The sequence below is a fragment of the Elephantulus edwardii genome, unplaced genomic scaffold (assembly GCF_000299155.1).
Source record: "Elephantulus edwardii isolate Elephantulus edwardi_28Jun2011 unplaced genomic scaffold, EleEdw1.0 scaffold00144, whole genome shotgun sequence".
Taxonomy (NCBI): domain Eukaryota; kingdom Metazoa; phylum Chordata; class Mammalia; order Macroscelidea; family Macroscelididae; genus Elephantulus; species Elephantulus edwardii.
In genome coordinates, this window is record NW_006399894.1 from 2684712 (window position 1) to 2707022 (window position 22311).

Genomic DNA, 22311 nt, shown 5'->3' on the forward strand with positions numbered 1-22311 from the left:
CTGCCTCTCACCTACTGAGCTTGATGGGCCAGCACTGCCCTGTGTCTTCCAGGCCTGCAAGGGACTCCAGCTTCTTTCCCACAGGGCCCTGTTAGGCCAGACCCACATTCCTTCTACTGCCCTGTCGCTTCCCAGAGAAGCTGAGGTCCCACCCCAGTGTCTGCCTGTTGGCCTACATTCCGTTCCCAGCCTAGGCCAGGCCCTGGTCACTTTGCTACTTTCTTTCCCATCCTTGATCACCCTGGCCACTCCAACTTGTAGAGTGTTTTATAGGGAGCTCTGGGACTTGGGTGGCATGAGCCCCAGGCCTTGGCGCTGGTAGGAGGATCTGCAGCTCCCTGGGTCAAGAGACTGGAAACTTTATCTTGCCTTTTCTCATCTCTATTCCTCTGGAAGGGGCATCAGGGACTGGAAGTGGGATGCATGTCCACCCTCCATGTCCCAGGGGGGCCCTACCTGCCACCTCCCTGTTTACGTCCTGCCTGGTTGATGGCACCCAAATGCCTAATGCACTAAAATTTGCTCTCTTGCACTCCTGGCCTGGCCCTGATGGGAGAAGATGGTTATTTAAAGAGAACTCCTTTTTATTTGACAAAAATCCAGTTAAAATATTAATGTGAATAAACCCTGTTTGCACCTTGATTTGTTTACCAAAAATGTGAAGTAGTAAAAATGAAGTGACGATAAAAAAAAAAAAAGAATAAGGATAAGAAGACATTCAGATGGCCAACAAGCACGTGAAGAAATGTTTAAAACCCCTAGCTCTAAGAGAGATGCAAATCAAAACAACTAAGAGATATTATCTCACCCCAATAAGAATGGCAAAATTTAACAGAAGAGCAAACAACAAATGTTGGTGAGGTTGTGGAGAAACTAGAACCCTTATTCACTGTTGGTGGTAGTGTAAAATGGTGCAACCACTATGCAAGGCAATATAGTGATTTCTCAAAAATTTGAAAATAGAAATACCATTTGACCCAGCAATTCTACTACTAGAAATATACCCTACAGAAACCGTAACTACCACCCAAGTAGGTATATGTACACCTATGCTTTGTTCACAATACCAAAGAGCTGGAAATAACCCAAGTGCCCGTCAACAAATGAATGGATAGAGAAGCTGTGGTATATTCACACAATGGAATACTATGCTGCATTGAAAAATAAGGAACTCATGAAATATTATAAGAAATGGATGACCCTGGAGGACATTATGCTGAGTGAAATATCTCAGTTGCAAAAAGACAAATATTGCATAACGTCATTGTTAGTAACCGGACTGACATGGGGGTGGGGGAAAACTAAGAGAGAGGGGATAAATAATGTACATGTCATTGAAACAGATGAAGGAGAGCACTCTATAAAAGGAATATACAATTTGGTACTACTTGCATGACAAGAGTCCAGAGTAAAAGCTGCATAGTAAAGTATGGGGTGGGAGGTGCTGTATAACAATACAAGACCTTTTTTCCCAAAGAAAAAAAGCAATCTGGTGGGGAGCAGGAGGGAGGCAGAGAGGAAAATGTGCAACAGTGAACAATTGGAAACCTAAGTTTTTTATAAACTTTCATTAAAATCTCAATAAAGAAAGATAAATAATTAAAAAAGAGCACTACTTTGCTGCTTTAAGATTGCATACGTCCCCTCCCCCAATGATAACGTACCCCTTGTTTATCAGTTTTTTATACCCTGGTAACTTTCCTGGTAAGATGATCCTGGAAGATACATCAATATTTTAAATACCAGAAGGAACACACATGGTGAACAGGTTTCTGCAGAGCTTCCAGATTAAGAATAGGAAGAAAAGCTTGATGATCCATCTCTCAAAATCAGTCAACAAATGCATACAAACATGCCAACAATCATGTGGATGGCACAAAGACATGTAACACTTGTTTCCATTAAATATAAATCATTGTTAGTCAGTAAACTGTGGAAACCAAAAAGAAGAAAGTTCAAGATTTATGATGTATAATAGCTTGCAGAGTGAATCTCTGGATCTCACATTTAACATGGCATATTGGAGGGAAAAAACTCCTCATCTTATATATTTTGGACATATTAACAGGAGGCACTATTCTTTAAAGAGGGCTATAATGGTTGGAAAAGTAGGAAGTCATTCCAAACAATAAAGAAAGTTGGATTGACACTGCGGTTTCATCACTGGGTTATGAAGACAGTGTAGTGCAGGGCAATGTTTCAGTTGTACACATGGTTGCTAGGATTCAGAATTGATTTAATGGTCTTTAGGAAAGACCGGTCATTGGAGAAGGACATCATGCTTAGGAGGGTGGAGGGACAGCACAGGAGAGGAAGGCCCTCTATGAGGTGGATTGATTCAGTGAATGGGATAATCGGGATGAGAGTGTCAGAGACAGTGCGATTGGCACAGAACAGAGCAGAGTTTAGGGCTGTTGTATATAGGGTCGCTATGAGTCGCAAGAGACGATTCGAGGGCACATAACAACAACCACCACCATTTACAACAAAAGTTTTAATTAGAGAAACTTGTGAATAGAATTCAAGTTTGTCCTATTTTCTACTTTTTTTCCCCCTTTTTTTATTATTAATTTCAGTGAACATGTACAGCGATTGTGGATTTCCATTCATTCATTGTTCCACTTTTCTCCCTGCCCACCCCACCCCCACCCTTCTTTAAAAGCAAAACTCCTTCATTGGTATACCCTCCCACCCTCACCCTGAGTATACTCCACTCTGCAACTCTCATTCCAAACTCTTATGATAATCATAATGCCCTAAAATATATTACTTTTAAACTGTTCTCTCCCTCATCTGCTTCAATGCAGTATGCGTAATTTATCCAGTTTTTCCTTTCTACAAATAAAATACAAATTCCATTACTTTAACTGTGTATGTGAACTTCAAACTTAATAGTAGGTTTAGCAAATATAAGAAGCTGGTTTTGTTTTAGTCTTTACACTTTATAGAATAATTTTTTATCATTTCTATAGAGTTGTTATTTATTGCCTTAATTTTGAAGTAAGTATTTTATAAAATTAAAAACAAGAAGTTAATCATAAAGATTTATTAGATTCTCAACTTTTTAAAAATATGTACTACATCTGAATGAGAAATTTAAAGCAGAGAGAAACTTTAGATATTGCTTCATTTTTCTCACCCAGAGTAGGGAATATTTTCAACTCAAAGTTGCTAATATGCTAATATTTTAAAATATGGTTATAATATTAATTTTCCAGCTCCTAATTCCTTAAGATTATCTCACTCTATGATACTGATCACATTGGTGATATTGGGAGACAGTGCTCAGGTTGAAGCCTCAGCTTTCCCATTAACTTTGTCAAAAATGTGACTTTGTTAAAAACATGAGATAATGTTACGCCTATGTTCAAAACTTGGCTGTGGCTCATCCTCTCACTTCAGAATAAGAGCCAGAATCCTCAGTATTGCTTATAAACTTCTCAAGATCAATATTCTCTCTTTGAATTCTCCTCTTCCAGCCAATACTAATCTCTTGAGATGCAATATTTTTCTTCTTCTTGCTCTTATACCTCAAGGATTCTTGGTTCCCACATATATATCTTAGGACCTTTGCAGTTTAAATTTCCTCTGACAGTGCCACATTTATGCCCTTTGCCTTCTTCCACTTTTCGCAAGTAGCAATATCTTCTGAGAGTTTTTCAAAACATTCTAATTTTACAACTATCATCCAGCCTCCTTGACCTTACTAATTTATTATTCTCATTCATTGTTTTATTTTTCTTCAGAGAACTTAGCAAATGTTATAAAATATCTCAAGTGCACTTTTAATTTATGGTGTCTCTTCATCCACTCTATGTATGTTCTCCCATCTTTGGCATTATTTTTGTGTCTTCTAAATATTACTTTGTTCCCAATGCCTAGAACAGTGTTTTGTGCATTATAAATGGAAAACCAAATCCAATTCTGTGAGTAAATATCCATTGTGGTAGATTTTAATGAAGTTGGACAGCCCACATCATCTTTCTCTCATGGAGCAGCTAATAGATTTGAACCACCAATTTGGCAATTAGCAGCATAATAGCATCACTCTATGCCATTATGGTGGTGGTGGTGGTATGTGCCATCAAGTTGCTTGTTACTCATAATGACTCTATGTACAATAGCTCTGAACCCTGTTCTATGCTGAGTCAATTTCATTGTCTCTGACACATCTACTCCCATTATCTCAGTCACTGAGCCAATCCATCTCATCCAGGGTCTTGCTCTTTTGCACTGTCCCTCCATCTTTCCAAACATGATGTTCTCGCCAAGGATTGGCCCCTCCTGGCAACATGCTCTTAGTTCATGAGTCTGATTTGCAAAATATTTGCCTCCAAGGAACAGCTTTGTTTTACCCTCTCCAGGGCAGACATGTTCTCTTAGCAGTTCATGATATTTTCAAAACTTTTCTCTAGCACCACAACACAAAAGCATCGATTCTTCTTTTATTTTCCTTAGTCATTGCCCATCTCTCTGATATTTAGCAAGTAAATACAAAGGCTGCACCTTAGTTTCTAGACTGATACTTTTGCTCTTCAGTTCTCTGGAGAGGTCCCCGACAGCAGATTTTCCCAAAGCAAATTGTCTTTTGATTTCCTGGCTGCTGGTATCAGAGGGTCGATTGTGGAACCAAGCAAGTTGAAGCTGTTAACAATCACAATCTCTTTTGCTTCTATCATGATGCTGCCCATTCACCCAGTGGTGAAAATCTTTGTTTTCTGGTCTATATTAAAGACAACAGTCCTTCGCCTTCTGCAGCAAATGCCTCAGGTTCTCCTTAGTTTCAGCAAGCAAGGCTGTATCATATGCATAGTGCAGATTGTTGATGAGTTTTCCTCCAATCCTGATGCCACATTTCTCTTTATAAAGTATAGTCTCCTGGATGATCTGTTCTGCATATAGATTGAAAAGGTATGGAAATAGGATGCATCCCTTACTCACAACTTTCCTAATTTTAAACCATGCAGTATTTCCTTGCTCTGTTTTGATGACTGGCTGCTGGTTCAAATATAGGTTTTGCATGAACACAATTAAGTGTTTTGAGATTGTTATTCTTCTCAAGGTTAGTCACAATTTGTTGTGATCCATACAGTCGAATGCCTCTGCATAGTCAATGAAACACAGATAAACATTTTTCTGGTGCTCTCTGTTTTAGCTAAGATCCATCTAACACTTGCTATAATTTCTCTAGTGCCACAGTCTCTTCTAAACCAAATCAGTACTTTTGGAAGTTCTGTTTCAGTATTTTTTTGATAATCATCAGCTTGATCTTCCACAGTCTGTTGGATATCCCCTTTTTGGAATGGGAATAAATATGCATCTCTTCTGGTCAGCTGGCCAGGTAATTGTCCTCCAGATTTCTTCGCACAACCTGGTGAGCCCATCTAGGCTTGCATGTTTGTTGAAATATCTCAACTAGTATCTTATCAATTCCTGGGGACTTGTTGTTATTAGGTACCACTGAATTGAGTACAACTCATAGCAACTCAATGAACAAAAGATCTGAACCCTGTTCTATCCTGTGTCATCCTCGCACTTCCTGAAACACAAGAGCAGCAGACATCACGTCAGTTCACCTGTTTTAGGGTCTTCCTCTTCTTCGCTAACCTTCCACCCTTCCTAGCATCATTTCCCTCTCCAAGGAATAGTCCCTCAAGCATGTCTTAAATATTAGAGGTGAAGTATCATCACTTTCCTCAAAATAGCACTCTGGCTACACTCTCTCCAAGATATATTTGTTTGTTCTTATGGATTTCCATGGGATGTTCAGTGCTCATCTCCAACAGCTGAAAGACATCGATTCTTCTTCTGTAATCCTTATTCATTATCTAGCTCTCACATGCATAGCAATAGACTGGAAAGACTATGACTTGAATCAGATGCACCTTAGTTTATGGCCTAAATCAGACATACCTTATGGATTATATTCTTGATAGATTCCCACAATTTATCTGGCATTTAGTATTCAAGGACTCAAACCTGTTCCTGAGATGGCCTTTAAATTCAGGAGGAATAGGCTTAAGGTCAAACTTTGGTTCTTGTGGAAGTTATATTTTTTAGCTTCAGTTTGAACTTGCATATGGGTAGTTGATGGTCTGTTCCATAAGTGGCACCTGGCTTAGATTTCACAGCTGATATTGAGCTTCTCCAAATACTCTTCCACAGATGAAATCCATCTGATTCCTGGGTAGCCCATCAGATGAGGACTATGTGTGTATTTGCCATTTGTGGTGTTTGATTTTTGTTTTTTTCTTTTTTTTTTTTTTCAGAAAAAGGTATTTGCAATTAATAAATAATTGATTGTACAGAATTCTATCATTCTGTCTCCAGCCTCATTTCCGTCACCAAGTCTAGGTTTCCTGATCCTTCTTCTTTGTTCTCAACTTTGGCTTTCAGTCACCCATTATTACTATAGCATCACAGTTGCATGCTCGATCAATATCCAACTGTAACAGCTGGTGGAAGTCATCTATTTCCTCTTCTTTGGAGCTGGCGCTGGCTGCTGGTTCATACATTTGAATGACAGTGGTATTAACAGGTCTTCCTTGTATGCATATGGATATTATCCTGTCATTCACAACATTGTATGTCAAGATAGATCTAGAAATGTCCTTTTATCTATGAATGTAACCCCATTTTTCCTGACTTTTTCACCTCCATCATAGTAGATTATTAGTATTACTCAGACACACAAATATTTGTTGATTCTTAAATTCCATATTTTCTTTTCCTCAGACTAGTACACTGAAAAAAGACACAAGAAATGAGCCAATTTGCTCCAGCTAATATCTCTAAGGAATTCAGTCTCACTCAAGGCAGTTTTTAGGGTAATATTGTGACATTTGAATAATTATTCATATCTTTGAAAATCTGATTTCCTGTAAGATCCTTAAGAGATGACTATAAGAGCTGACTGTTACATAATCTATGCTTCCCATCATCAGAGCTAACCATGTAATAAAAATTCTTCTCTCCATTTAAGCCATAAAATACAAAGTGACTACTCAAAGAAACGATGTAAATCAAGTAACTTAGAGAATATAGAATCATAAAATAAGATTTATTAATACCAAGAGAATGCAGAATTCTAGAGAAGAGATAAAATTTTCTTTCTGGGAAAATTTATGCAATATTACAAGCATTTGTTTCTTCTGTGAAAACATTTTCAAAGGTTAAGATGTCATTTATTTCTAGTATATCAGCTTCTATAGGACTGAAAGGAGCAAGGACACTGGATTCACATGTGTTAGTCTATCCCACGTATGTGGTTTGTTTGGTCTTCAGAAGTTTAATTCCTAAAAATAGAAAATGTACTAACATGTTATGTGTGTGGCTAACAAGCACCTGCAAGGGTTATAAATGGAATGCCAGAAAGATGTGCCTGCGAGAATTCTCTTGAAAGAATTTGGTTAATGACATTAACTAGATGCCATCAAGCTGATTCTGACTCCTGACAACACATGGGTTGTAAAGTGGAGCTGTGCTCTGCAAGACTTTGACTGCTATGATCTTTTGGGAGCAGACCATCTAGCCTTTGTTGTTTTTCTTAGGTGCTGTCAAGGGGACTACAATCTATATCAACCCTGTAAACAGTAGATATGTACTCTGCCCTCTCTGGTGTCACTTTCACCATCTATGATTTAGTTAAGGCCTTTATTAAAGTCATTGTGCCTTTAGGTGTTTTCAAACAATTAACCTCTCAATTATTAGCTGCATTTCTAACTATTTGGGCCAACCATGGACTCTTCAATGATATTAAAGTTAAAAAATATTGCTTTGTTTTTAAGTCAATTCTGGCTCATAAAGACACATATAGACAGAGAACTGTTTCATAGGGTTTGCAAGGCTGGACGAGTGGGTAAAGTGTTGCATTGTCAACCAAAACACACGTTCAAATCCACCAGCTGCTCCATAAGAGAGAGAGGGAATCTCCTCCTGTGCACTTTTACTGCCTCTGAAAGCCCACTGGAGGGTCAGCAGTGAGCCAGTCTCAACTCTATAGAACATAACAACCATCATTACAGAAGCAGACTTCCACATCTTTCTCTCACAGAGCTGCTAATGGGTTTGAACCACCAACCTTTCAGTTAGCAGCCATGTATTTAACCACTGTACAATAAGGGCTTTTTAAAAATCCCTTTTTGAAATCTTTCAAACTATATATTTTTTTTTCTCTGCCTTACAGCCTTTCAATTGCTAGGCACCAAAATCATCTAACAGATACCTCAAAACCAACCTCCCTATATCTATAGCTTGAAATATGGTACTTATCATTTATTACTCAGATTTTACAACAACTTCATATACAGTGCCACCTATTAGTACTACCCAGTCTCTACTCCTAACATCACTATCAGACCCATTGCCTGTTGTTATTGGGTACCTTTTTAAATTTTGACTCATAAAGGCCCATGTACGAAAACCCAGAATATCACCTTGCCTCATCCTCGTAATCACAAGCCTATTATTATTAGCTATTGCTGCTGCTACTGTGTCATTTAGAGCCTCACTCTTTTTGATGATCCACTACTATCAGCATAAAGTTATTCTCCAAGAAATGGTCCCTTTTAATAACATGTCAAATTATAGGAGATGAAATCGTCCCATTCTCACTTCTGTTTTACTTCTATTTTTACTTCTTCTAAGACAAACATGTTCATTTTTCTGGTAATCAACAGTGCATCCAATGATTTTGACCAATGCTGTAACTAAAAGACATAAATTCTTCTTTGGGCTTCCTTTTCATGAGTCAGCTTTCACACACACACATATGAGGTGACTTAAATACCTTGGCTTGGGTCAGATGAACCTATCTCCTCAAGGTGATATCACTCCTTTTGACAGTTTATCAGTTTTTGTTTGTAATTGTTCTTGTTGTTATATGCCGTCAAGCCTCCTGTGACCCATACCAACCATAAGTACAGCAGCTCTGAAGCCTGCCCTGTCCTGAGTCAATCTCACTAATGCTGACAGACCAGCCTTCATTGCCCGAGTTACTGTGTCAACCCATCTTATTGGAGATCTTCCTATTCCATGCTGTCCCTCCACCCTTCTGAGCAGGATGTCCTTCTCCAAATAATGGTCTCTCCTGGCCACTTGTCCAAAGTATGTGAGATGAACCTTCAAAATCCTAGCCTCAAGGAGAAACTTAGTTTCACTCCCTCTAAGACTTTTTGAAATAGAAGTGTTTTTTAAATTATTTTTTTACTTCTTCTTCAAAGGAAATATATTGTTAATCCAAATAAAAGTAAAGCAATGCATCATTTGCACACTTTCTCAATTTAAAATTGCAGAAGTTGGCAAAAATATTAAATTCTTTATATTTTGAATTAATAATTAGTGCATCATTTTCAAGAAATATTAAATTAAAAATAAATCATCTTCTAGAATTTAAATAGCCAGTTATACTAACTGGTTTTTTTCATGTTTATTAATTATCCTACCACTAGAATAAAAACAACCTGTCACAGAGCATAAAATTCAAACACAGTTACTTGGCATACAATACCCATCAACACATGTGCTAATTTTTCCCATCATATCTACTATTCTTGCTTTACTTCTGATATAAAAGTATCAAGGCATTGCTGTATTTAATGTGACTTTTTTTTAAACAGGTAGGTTAGTGTGACACATTAAAAAGTTGTTGTTGTTGTTCTGTGCTGTTGAGTTGCTTGCGACTCATAGCGACCCTATGTACAACAGTCCTACACCCTGTTCTGTCCTGTGCCAACCTCACTGTCTCTGACACACCCAGCCCAGTCACTGAATCAATCCACCTCAAAGAGGGTCTTCCCCTCCTGCGCTGTCCTTCCACCCACTCAAGCATCATGTCCCTCTCCAAGGACTGGCCCCTCCTTGCAACATGTCAAAAGTATGTCATATGAAGCTTCAGAATCCTTACCTCCATGGAGCAGCCTGGTTTAGCCCTCTCCTGGATGAACCTGTTTGTTTTCTTAGAAGTCCATGGTACATTCAAGACTCTTCTCCAGCACTAAAGTTCAAAGGCATCAATTCCCCTTCTATTCTCCCTAGTCTTTGTCCAAGTCTCTGACTCATAACAAGTGGCCTGTATCAGGCATACCTTAGTCTCCAGAATGACACCATTGCTCTTCAGTACTTTGGAGATGTCCCTAACAGCAGACGTTCCCACCGTGATGCATCTTTTAATTTCTTGGCTGCTGGTGCCAAGAGTGTTGACTGTGGAGCCAAGCAAAAGCTGTGAACAATCTCAATCTCTTCACTATCCATCCTGATGCTGCCAATTGGTCCTATGGTGAGAATGTCTGTCTTCTTGATATTGAGCCTCAATCCATATTGAAGGCTGCAGTCCTTGACCCTCTGCAGCAAGCGATTCAGGTCCTCCTCAGTAGCTTGACTATTATTTCCAACACAAAATAATTATGTGAATTAAGAGAAAGAAAGAATATTTAAAAACTAAAAAGAACATTAAAAATATTTTATCTAATTTTAAGGTTTCTTGAATAAAATTAAGTTTACATATTGTAGAAATTCAGAAAGTCTACAATCCATTCAAATTCCATCATAGTGTGGTGATAAATTTATGTAAGTAGATCAGAGTACGGTGATAAATTTATGTAAGTAGATCAGAGATAATTTTCCTAAGAATCTATTCTATTAATAATTTAATAGTAGAAATTAAAAATATAAGCCTTAGTTTTACTCCAACATTCTCTTTCCATGCCTATTTAATCAGAATACTGAGCAAATTATTCCAGAAGCTGGACTCTATGAAATGGAGTGTGACATTAGGATTGGAGGGATATTCATCAATAACCTGCATTATGCAGATTACATGACTTAGCTTGCAGAAGTGAGGAGGACTTGAAATACTTGTTGTAGAAGATCAAGGAATGCAGTCTTCACTATGGGTTGTATCTCAGTGTCAAGAAAACAAAGATTCTTACCACTGAACTGTTTAGTAACATCATGATGGATGAAAAAGAGACTGAAATTGTAAAAAACTTCTTATTTGGATCCACCCTTAATACCCTTAGTACCAGCAGTCAGGAAATATGGAGAATAACTGCACTAGGAAAATCTACAGTTACCGATCTCTCCAAATTATTGGGGAGTAATGATATCAGTTTGAGCACTAAGTGCACCTGATTCAGGCTATAGTCTTTTCCTTCACTTGCTGTGCATCTGAGAACTGGACAATGAATAAGGATGACAGAAGAAGAATTGGTGCCTTTGAGTTGTGGTGATGGAAAAGAGCTCTGAGCATCCTTTGGCTGGCCAGGAGAACAAACAGATATGTCTTAGAGGGGTGCAACTGGAGTAGTGCTCTTTGGAGGCAAGAATGATGTGAGGCTTCACCTCACATACTTTGCGCATGTTGCAAGGAGGAACTGTTCTTTGGAGAGGGACATGATGCTAGGAAGATTGGAGAGGAAGACCTTCAACCAGGTGGATTGACACGGTGACTGCCACAATAGGCTCTTGTATTTCAGAAAGTGTGAAGATGGCACAAAATAGAACAGGGTTCAGATCTTTTGTTCATAGTCACTATAAGTAGTACTTGACTCAACAGTGCCTAACAACATACTCCAATCTACTCTTCTTTTTAAAATTCTATCAATGTCTTTGGGAGTGCTAGTGAATCAGCTTCTCTGCAGGGGAAAGGTGAGCATTCCCCTCCCTTGCAATTCACTGACTCTGAAATTCTGCTTGAGAGTCAGCTGTGGGTTGGCTCTGACTCGACTGTGCTTAACAACAAGATCAACATCTTTTTCAATTTCTCAGATTAATATTTCTTTTATAGATTTTTTTGTTGTTGTTTTTGTTACTTGCCATCACATTGCTTGCAACTCATAACAACTCTATGCATCACAGCTCTGAACCTCTCCTATTCTGAGCCAATCTCACCATCTCTGACACACCTACCACCATTACCCCAGTAACTCCATTAATCCATCTTCTCCAAGATCTTCCTGTCATGTGTTGTGCCTCTATCTTTCCAAGCCTTTTGCCTTTCCCCAAGGACTAGTCTTTCCTGGCAACATGTCCAAAGTATGTGAGATGATACTAAAAACCTTTGTCTCTAAGGAGCAACTTGTTTACACCCTGTCCAGGACAAACCTGTTTGTTTTTTTGAGAGTCCATGATATGTTCATGACTCTTCTCCAGCACCACAACTCAAAGGCATCCATATTTCTTCTGTCATCCTTAATCATTGTCAAGTTTTCTGATGCATAAAAAGCAATTGCCAAGACCATGGCTGAGGCAGGAACACTTTAGGCTCTAGACTGACATCTGTCATTTCTCATTAGAACTCTGGAGAGATCCCAGACTGCAGATTTTCCTAATGCAATTCGTCTTTTGATTTCCTGACTGCTGGTTCCCAGAGCAAGCTCAAATTGTTAACAATCTCAATCTCTTCTCCATCTATCAAGGTACTGCAAATTGATCTTCTATAGATTAGCTTCTTTTGAACCAGGAAGAGTTTATCATTAATAAAAAAATATATAAAGAATAAAACAGGTAATAAACCCTTATTGTAAGACATATTTTTGTTTTATAGTGTAGTAAAAATCAATGTTTCATTGGTTTAAATGTGTCTTAATAATATGTATATAATTACTTGTATATGATTTTAAAATAGATATTTTATCACATTTACATGGGGTATTGGAGCTTGTGAACAAATGTCATACACTGCATTCATATTTATTTAAACAATATAAAAGATGAAACAAATGAAAAACCTCAAATTTATTGCCCTCAAGTCAGAACTGACTCAGAGCTTATTCCATTTGGTTTCTGAGGAAACCCAATGCAATAAATTGCAAGGAAGGAGACTTCTCATCTTTCTCCCTTAAAGCCATTGGTGCATTCAAACCACAAGAAAGGTGTGGCTTTTGAATTAGCAGTATAACTTCCTTTAGATTATGCCACCAGAGTTCCCTGTACACTGGGTTGTTGTTGTCATGTGTCATCAAGTCAGAACCAACTCATAGCTGACTCCCCAGCAGGTTTTCAGAACATGAGAGGAGATGGCTTATCCTCCCATCCGTATACACTGTTGTTGGTATGGGCCGTCCAGTAGATTAAAACTCAGCAACCCTATGGACAATGGCTTCGAACCTTACCCTATCCTGAGTCAGCCTGTTTCTTCTAAACACCTGACTCCATTGCCACAGTCTTTGCCCAGCTATCTCATCTAGAGTCTTCCTTTCTCTTGCACTGACCTTCTACTCTGCCAAACATGATGTTCTTCTCCAAGGATTAGCCCCCTTCTGACAACATATGCAAAGAGATGAGTTTCAAAATCCTTGCCTCCAAGAAACATCCTGGTTTTACCTTTTCAGATCTGTTTTTTGGTTGGTTTTATTCTTAGCAACTCATGGTATATTCAATACTCTACTCCAGTACCACAACTCAAAGGCATTAGATCATTTTATCAATGAGGTAAGTGATAAATTATTTTCAACTCCTTGTAAACTCTCCACTGGTTTCTAAGGCTATAGACCTGAAGAGGAACTACCTATCTTTCACCCCTAAGGTCACTAAAAGATACCAACTGCTAGAGACAGACAGACTATGGGTTAGCATGCAACAAACTATCAACTAGATTCCCGAGAGCTCCTAATTTAAAAAAGCAAACAAATATATTCAACATACAGTTTATACTATTTGAAGATGTTTATTTAACTATCTGAATGAGACCAAACATCAGGAGAGTGTGCCAACAGGTGATAAAGAGAATGACAGATTGATTAAAGATCTATAGTGAAAAAGTTTAGCATGAGATTAGACTTTTTAATAGGTTTAACTTTAGAAGTGATATATGATTATTATGGTTAGCACAGGAATACAGAACTAAGGTTGCATAGAGGAGTGTACTCGGGGTGGGGGTGGGGGGAAGGGATGTGGGAATTGTATACTAATGAAGGAATATTTTTTCTTTTTCTTTTTCTCTTCGGAGGGGGGAGTGAGCTGGTGGGGAGGGGTGGGCAGGGAGAAAAGTGTGGCAATGAATGAATGGAAATCCAAAACCTCTGTTAATGTCTATTAAAATTAATAATAATAATAATAAAAAAGAAAAAAACTTACCATCTCTGAACAATCTCATATGTTCACAAAAATCACACTTAATGACACAAAAAGTCATTATGAAATAATCTCTTACTTTTTTATTCATAACTAGTCTTCTTTTTCTATAATCTTATGATGAGCTTTTCCTCTTCTATCTGACAAAATTATTTTTGTCTTCCTGCTTAAAATGCTGTTCTTTTCATTGGACTAGAGCTGCTTATAAACTGTTTATTGTATTTGTTTTACATTCACAAAAAATTGAATAGGATAATTGCATCTTTCATCTTGAAACTATTGTCTAGGTAATGTAATGCTTTGTTTTGTTCTTACAACTCCTATTCTGTCTTCTGTGTCACTATTACTTGTTTCGTCCTCATTCGGAGTGAGCTTTTCCCAGGGCTAAGACGTGTTTCACTATCCTCTCTTGTATCATTACACCTTCTTCAGAGATCTCCTCTGTTCACAGCCTTAACCACTACCTCTCAAATCAATACTACCACTTTATTTTGAACACCAATCTCACATTTTTACCAGGGAGACATTTCTGAGACATCTAGTCTCAACAATTAACATGGCTTAAGAAAAAGTCAAAGTCATTGCTCCAAAACTAATTTATTCGCTGAATTTCTGTTTGTAACAAGAATTCCCTTAAACTACTAGCAAAATGCTCTTGAAAACTTATAATCTTTATTTCCATTTTACCCTTCTCTAGCTATTTTCTCCATTCATTGAGTCTCCTTAAGTTTGTTTCTATACTTACCTGTTGACTTTAATTGTTTTCACCATCATCATCATCATACCCCCTCACAGATATATCTCTGCCACCAAGTTTAGGTTCTGACCATTTCTCATATTTACACGTCAGTTAAATTTTCTCCATGACTGTTGTCTTTTATTATTATAATCTATTCCTTCCACTTGGGCCAGATCAACTTGATACACGTTGCTCCTCTGGTACCCTCATGTGAAATTAGAGTTCAAATTCTTTAACCTCAAATACCTCAAATTAAAATGCTCCTTGTTCTAGCATGATAACTATGTCTGTATGGCGAAATATTGGCTTCATGTTTTATACAGTTCATCACAGCCATCTCAGTCATTTGATTATGTGAACAATAAACAATGTGGCTGTGCTTTGAAACAATTTCATTTACCAAACAAGCTAACAACAGAGTGCATTCATTATGTGTTGTGTTGTTAACGAAACTATCAGTGGAACAAATCCACCAGCTGTTCCACAGGATAACAATGATCAGCCTTCTCTCTTAAAAATTTATCCAGCTATTCCACTACTTGGAAAATACCCTGAGAAAATGAGAACTGAGGCACAAACTGAGATTTGAACACCAATGTTCATAGCATCATTATTCACATTACAAGAATTTGGAAACAGCCCGAATGTCCAGCCATAAACAAATGGATTGAGATATTATGGTACATTCACACAATGGAATACTATGTAGCATGCAAGAGAAATAATTTGTAAATTATTACCTAACTTGGGAGGGACTGGAGAGCATTATGCTGAGTGGACTAACTCAGTCACATAAGGATAAATATTGTGCAAAACCATTATTGTAGAATGAGTATAAGGATCCAGGAGAAGTGGGAGAGGTTGGAAGCAGAGGGATGTGGATGTACAGGGGCAAGAAGGGATTAATCATTGGGTTGCACAATTTGATGGGTGGGGGTGTGAGGGAAATTGAAAGAATTTGTTCAAATATGTTTGAATTTTGTGAATAAACTTGTAGAAAAATTTTAAAAAAATTACAGTCTGAGAAACCTAAATGAGAGTCTACGTGAGTCAAAGTCAACTCAATGGCAATGAGATATTGGGGGAAGAATATTTGACAGAAGTGCAATAATGTGCCCACTTCTTATCCGAAACTATCAAGTCTGTGTACTCATTTTCTTTAAAAGCCATTAAAATCTAACATTCATGCCTCTAGTAATACTTGAAATGCTCTTTCTTTTCTGATCATAGAAGTCATACTTATCCTTTTGTGTCTATAGCATTCTATCTGTAAAATTCTCTTACAATTAAATTTCATTGGAACAAATTATTCTTTAAAACTTGAGTAGGTGTTCTATTTATTCATTCTCTTAACACACTTACCATGTTACAGAGCATGCTAGGCACCAAAGATACATAGAGGAGCAGGCTGGTTAGGAACAATTTTTGTGCAAATGGAGATATGCGATATGGGGATGACATGGTGGGATAAAATAAGGCTGACATGACTTTGTACTTGATGCACACATACAGTAAAAATAAGTTAGAGTGACATTGCTTTGTACTCCATAAATGTGGTGAGTATATCTGAGTGACATAATTTTGTACTAATTTGTGTGATATTTATACTTTGTCAATATGTTCAATATAGAACTAACTTTAGAGCCACTTTGGGAATAGTACTGTGAAAGTTCCTTATAAATTACAGTAATAATATGAAAAAGCAACTCTACTCCTAAGTATATACCCCAAATAAATAAAACACATATTCACAAAACAACTTTTACATTTCATTGCACCATAATTCAATAATGTAAAAAATTGGAAAGAGCCAAAGTATTTACAATAAAAAATGAATAAGTAAAAAAATTGGATAAGTAAATTAAATGTTGCATAGTCACACAATGCACTACTGCTATGCAATATAAAGGAATGAAGTAGATAGATGCTACAATAAAAATGAATCTTGAAAGCATTTTGCTAACTGTAGAAGCCAATAACAAGATTGCATACATGAAATATTTAGAATAGGCAAACCAAAGCAGAGAGAAAGGAAAACAATGGTTTTGGAGGCTGGAAGTACAAAAGGGAACTCTGGTGGCCTAGTAGTCAAAGAGTTGCACTGCTAACTCTAGGTAGGTGTTTGAAATCCATCAGCTCCTTCCTGGAAGAGAGAGAGCAAATTTCCTCTGTGTGATTTACAGCCTCTGAAAAACTACTGGAGGTTCAGGTGTTAACAAGTTATGACTCTAAGACAAATGGGTAGTTGAGTTTGAGTTGAGGATAAGAGAATGACTAATGATGAATATAAGTTTTCATCTTAGGATGATAAGAATATTCTTCATTAAAGAGTGGCAAGGCCACACAGTTTTGTAATATACTAATTCTCCTAAATTTTATGCTTTAATCACACAAACTTTATGTTATTTGAATTATAACCCTATTGCTTAGGGGGAGAAGCACTAGTTGCCTCAGGAAATAGAATAGGTTTCCTTTTCATTCACCAGCAGCTAACAAATAATAAAAAAAATCTCAAAAAGCAGACTGTGACATAAGCGCAATGTCTTTTATTGAAAAGATAAATTACATCTCAAGATTCTAACCTTGCAGCAGGAGCCAGCCTTTACACACAGCCAGCCTTCCTGCCAAAGACATACAATACTTTGAATATGCTTCAAAGTTCCGTAGTTCATGCTGGGATACGGAAGAAAGAACCAAGAAAATATTGCTCTTTTTCACATGAGGTGATTTTTCTCATATGCAAGTTCATTTTTTTCCATTCTGTAGTGTACCTGAAACTATAGACATGTAAGATGTTGAGAAGTAAAACATAGGGATAATCTAAACTCATCATTTCACTAAAGACTGTTTACTTCTTTTAAATTGGCTAAAAATCCTTCTCAAGCTGTATTAGTAATGACAGACTCAGATTGCCTCTCAACTTTCCTCATTTTCTAAAATCTAATTTGGTAGCTCTGTGAGTTAATTAATTTTTGTTTTGTTTCTGTAAAATAAAACCATAAAAGTTATGTAATAAAATCAGCCAAACAATGATAAGAGCTTCTAGAAATATGTTAGTAAACAAAAGCCATAATTAAGATTTCTTTGTATCTGAATTATTTTTTATATTTAAGTTTTCATATTATTAATCACTTTTAAAATCATCCCAGTGTTTAAGAATACTAGTATTATGATTCAAATAAAAGACAAATGCTTTCAAAGTGCAAATTCCAGTAGCATGACCCATTGGTTAAGAAGTAATCACAAACAATAATTGATGTTTGAAACAAATTAAGGAAAAGCATTTGAAGTTTCCATCATCCCCAGAGATGCTAGTGTGTAAAAGACCAGCCTGCTAACCAAATTGATAGGTAATTTGAATCCAACAGTGACTACACAGGAGAAATATAAGTAGTCTCAGTCAATAAAACAAAACAAACAACAACAACAACAACACCTGCCTAGAAACTTGACAGAGAGTCTGTATGAGTCAAAATCAACAGCGGCAATATTTGTGAGAGGGAGGTGGTTTTTATTTTGGTTTAGTTTTGGTTTTGCTTTTTAATCATACTGTTTCTAAAGGTACATAAAGATTCTCTATATATTAGATAAACACTTGTACAACACTAAACTAGTTTACAGTTGCTGGAATAACAAATTTAATCCATTTAATGGCTTCAAGCAATACAAATTTATTATTTTTTAATTCTCTGGGTCACAGATCCATTAGAATATTTCCCTGTGCTAAAATCAAAGAGACCTGACTGGATTTCTTTATCTGGTTTCCAGGGCTATATACGAATTGACATGTTTCAACTAATATATGCAGTACTGGACATACTCACCAGGAAATTTACTGGGCCAGGAAATTTGGATCACAGCTAGATGGTCAAATGACTGGAAAAGTCTATATTTCCCATTCCCAAGGAAGGTTATCCAACATAATGTAGAAATTATTGAACAATATCATTAATACCACATGCAAGGCAAACATTGCTGAAGATCATTAAAAAATGGCTGGAACAGTTCATTGACAGAAAACCAGTGGAAGTTCAAATTGAGTTTAAAAGAGGCACTAGAACTGGGGACATTACTGCTAATCTCAGATAGGATCTGCCTGAAAGACGAAAATACCAAAAGAATATCTGTCTTATTGACTGTCCGAATTCATTTATAGCAAATTATGGCTAACATTGAAAAATATGGGAATTCAAAATACTAATTTATGCTTTTATGAAATCTGTACCTAGACCCTAAAGCTGTTATCTGAACAGAGCAAAGGAACACTGCGTGGTTTCAAACCAAGAAAGACGTGTCTTAGGGCTATATCCTTTCTCTTTTTCATTAAATTGTATGCTAAACAAATCATTTACGCCTCTTCCTGTTATCTGAGGTGACTTCCCCTGGTGCACAGCTTCCAGGCTTCCCTCTGCTCAGGAGCACGTTCCCCTGTCCCCAGCTCCTCTTCCCGCCGGCTTTTCCTGTGTACCTGTGAATCTATCTGTGTTTCATTGGTTATGCAAAGTCATTTGACTGTGTGGACCATAACAAACTGTGGCTGACTCTGAGAAGAATGGGAATCCCAGAACATTTAATTGTGCTAATGCGAAACCTATACTTGGACCAAGAGGCAGTACTCAGAACAGAATGGGGTAACACTGCATGGTTCAAAATTGGGAAGGGTGTACGCCAGGGATGCATCCTGTCTCCAACCTTTTCAACATGTATGCAGAGCAGATTATCAGAGAGGCTGGGCTCTATGAGGAGAACTGTGGCATCAGGATTGGTGGAAGATCTATTAACAATCTGCGTTATGCAGATGACACAACCCTGCTTGCTGAAACTGAGGAGGACCTCATGCACTTGCTGCAAAGGGCCAAGGACTGCAGCCTTCAGTATGGACTGAGGTTCAATGTCAAGAAGACAAAGATTCTCACCACTGGACCAATTGGCAGCATCAGGATGGATGGCGAAGAGACTGAGATTGTTCACAGCTTCAGTTTGCTTGGCTCCACAGTCAACACTCTTGGCACCAGCAGTCAGGAAATCAAAAAGCGTATCACGATGGGAAAGTCTGCTGTTAGGGACCTCTCTAAAATACTCAGGAGCAACGGTGTCTCTCTGGAGACTAAGGTGTGCCTGATACAGGCCATGGTGATTGCAATCGCTTGTTATGCATCAGAGAGTTGGACAATGACTAGGCAGGACAGAAAGAGAGTTGATGCTTTTGAGCTGTGGTGCTGGAGAAGAGTACTGAATGTACCATGGACTGCCAGGAAAACAAACAGATTCATCTTGGAGAGGATTAAACCAAGCTGCTCCTTGGAGGCAAGGATTTTGGGGCTTCGTCTGACATACTTTGGACATGTTGCCAGGAGGGACAGGTCCTTGGAGAGGGACATCATGCTTGGGAGGGTGGAGGGACAGCGCAGGAGGGGAAGACCCTCTGTAAGATGGATTGATTCGGTGACTGGGGTAATTGGGATGGGTGTGTCAGGGGCAGTGTGGTTGGCGCAGGATAGAGCAGGGTTTAGGGCTGTTGTGCATAGGGTAGCTATGAGTCGCAAACGACTCGATGGCACATAACAACAACAACAACAACAAACAAATCATTCAAGGAGTTGTGTTTTGTCAAGTAGAGTGTGGCATCTGGACTGAAGACTCAATAACCTATGTTATAAAGATGACACAACCCAGTTTACTGAAAGCAAAGAGAACTTGAAGTACTTGCTATATGTTAAACACCAAAGCCTTCAATATAGATTACATGTCAACATCAAGAAAACAAGACTCCTCACCATGGGACACACAGGCAACATCATGATAGATGAATAAAAAAATTGTAATTGTCAATATTTCACCTGAATTGGAGCCACAATCAACATTGTTCACATCAGCAGTCCAAGAGATGAGGAGACCTATAGCATTTGGAAGGTTTGCTGTCAGAGACCTCTCCAAAGCCTTGGAGAATACTGACGTCATTTTGAAGGCTAAAGTGCACCTGATTCAAAATCATGAGTTTTGTAATTACTTGCTGTTTATCTGAGAACATAATGAATAAGGATGATAAAAGAATTGATGCTTTTCAGTTGTGGTGTTGGAGAACTATACTGAAAATCCCTTGGTCTGACAAAAGTAGAAATAGATATGACTTGGAGAAGGTGCAACCAGAGTGCTCCTTGAAGACAAGATTGGTGAACTCTCATCGCACATACTATGGACATGTTGTTAGGAGAGTCTATTTCTTAAAAGGAGCATCATGCTTAGAAAGGTGGAGAGTCAATGAGGAAGAGAAAGATCTTCAACAAGATAGATTGATAAAGTGACTAGCCATGATTTTAAGTGTGCGTGGGATGATAAAGATGGCGCTGGATAAAACAGTGTTTAGCTCTCGTATTAATAGGGTCAGTATGAGTTGCATAGGATTCCATGGCACCTAACAGCAACACAATATCTGTGCCTAACGTTCCCCTGGGGAGTAGCCGGTGAATTTCAACCACTGAACCATTTAGTCACAAACCAACAGCTATTTTGTGTTGCTATTCACTGCTGTTCAAGTAGAACTGACTCATAGCTGACCCCCACAGCAGCAGGTTTTCAGAAGCTGGAGGCTGACCATCTATCCACCATGGTGAAGCTAGTGGATGCCAACTGTCTGCATTTAGGTTAGCAGAGCAATTCCTTACCAGTAGGCCACCAGAGCTCTGAGAGATTCCTTAGCGGATCTATTTACTGTTTTTTGAGTTGATGGCAGAAGTAGTCACTTGTGGATGTAAAAATGTGGTTCTTATTTTCTTGTTGATTATATACCAAAAGTCATTCCCAGCCTTAAGTGGTATCCACAGTTTTAGTCCATGCACTCTTCCTCCACCTCAAAGATGGCAGGTACAGTCATTCCCCGGTCCATTATATTTTCCTGACCTTCCTCTTCAAATTTTTTATGTTAGTTATTAGCATGGCTCATCTGGATGAGGTTGTGTCATCTACATAACACAAGCTGTTGACAAATCTTCCTCTAACCTCCTTTTTTTAAAAGCTAATTTATTCACAAAGTGCATATAAATTGTTTCTCACACCAGATTTTCCCCCTTTCTTTTACACACCCAATCTTATTACTCATTCTTTTCCAATGAGCTTTTCAAATTATTTGTTCAGTATACAGATGGAATAAGTAGAGTAAAAGGATGCAACATTTACACATATCTTTCCTGACTTTAGAGTGCATGTTTCTGGGTCTATGTAAAAGTTTCGCATGATTACAATGAAGTGTGCTGAAATTTTCATTTTTCTTAATGTTACTATGTTAATTTACTATGATCCACACAGTCTAGTGCCTTTGAATAATCAACAAATACAAGTAAACATCTTTATGGTATTTTGCTTTCAGCCAAGAACATTTGATATGAACAATGTGTACAGCCTTGTGTATGGCCTCTTCTGAATCCAGCTTGCATAAAATAAAGAAGACGTGGTGCACTTACTTCAGACAATCAAAGACTATTGCTTCAATATGTTGTTGT

The 22311-nt window shown here is 37.8% G+C and overlaps 1 protein-coding gene across 2 annotated transcripts in view; it reads right to left on the bottom strand.

Annotated features, from left to right (window-relative positions):
- Window positions 1–22311, bottom strand: part of GRID2 (glutamate receptor, ionotropic, delta 2) — a 2375079-nt gene that overhangs the window by 861258 nt on the left and 1491510 nt on the right. The window lies entirely within an intron of this gene.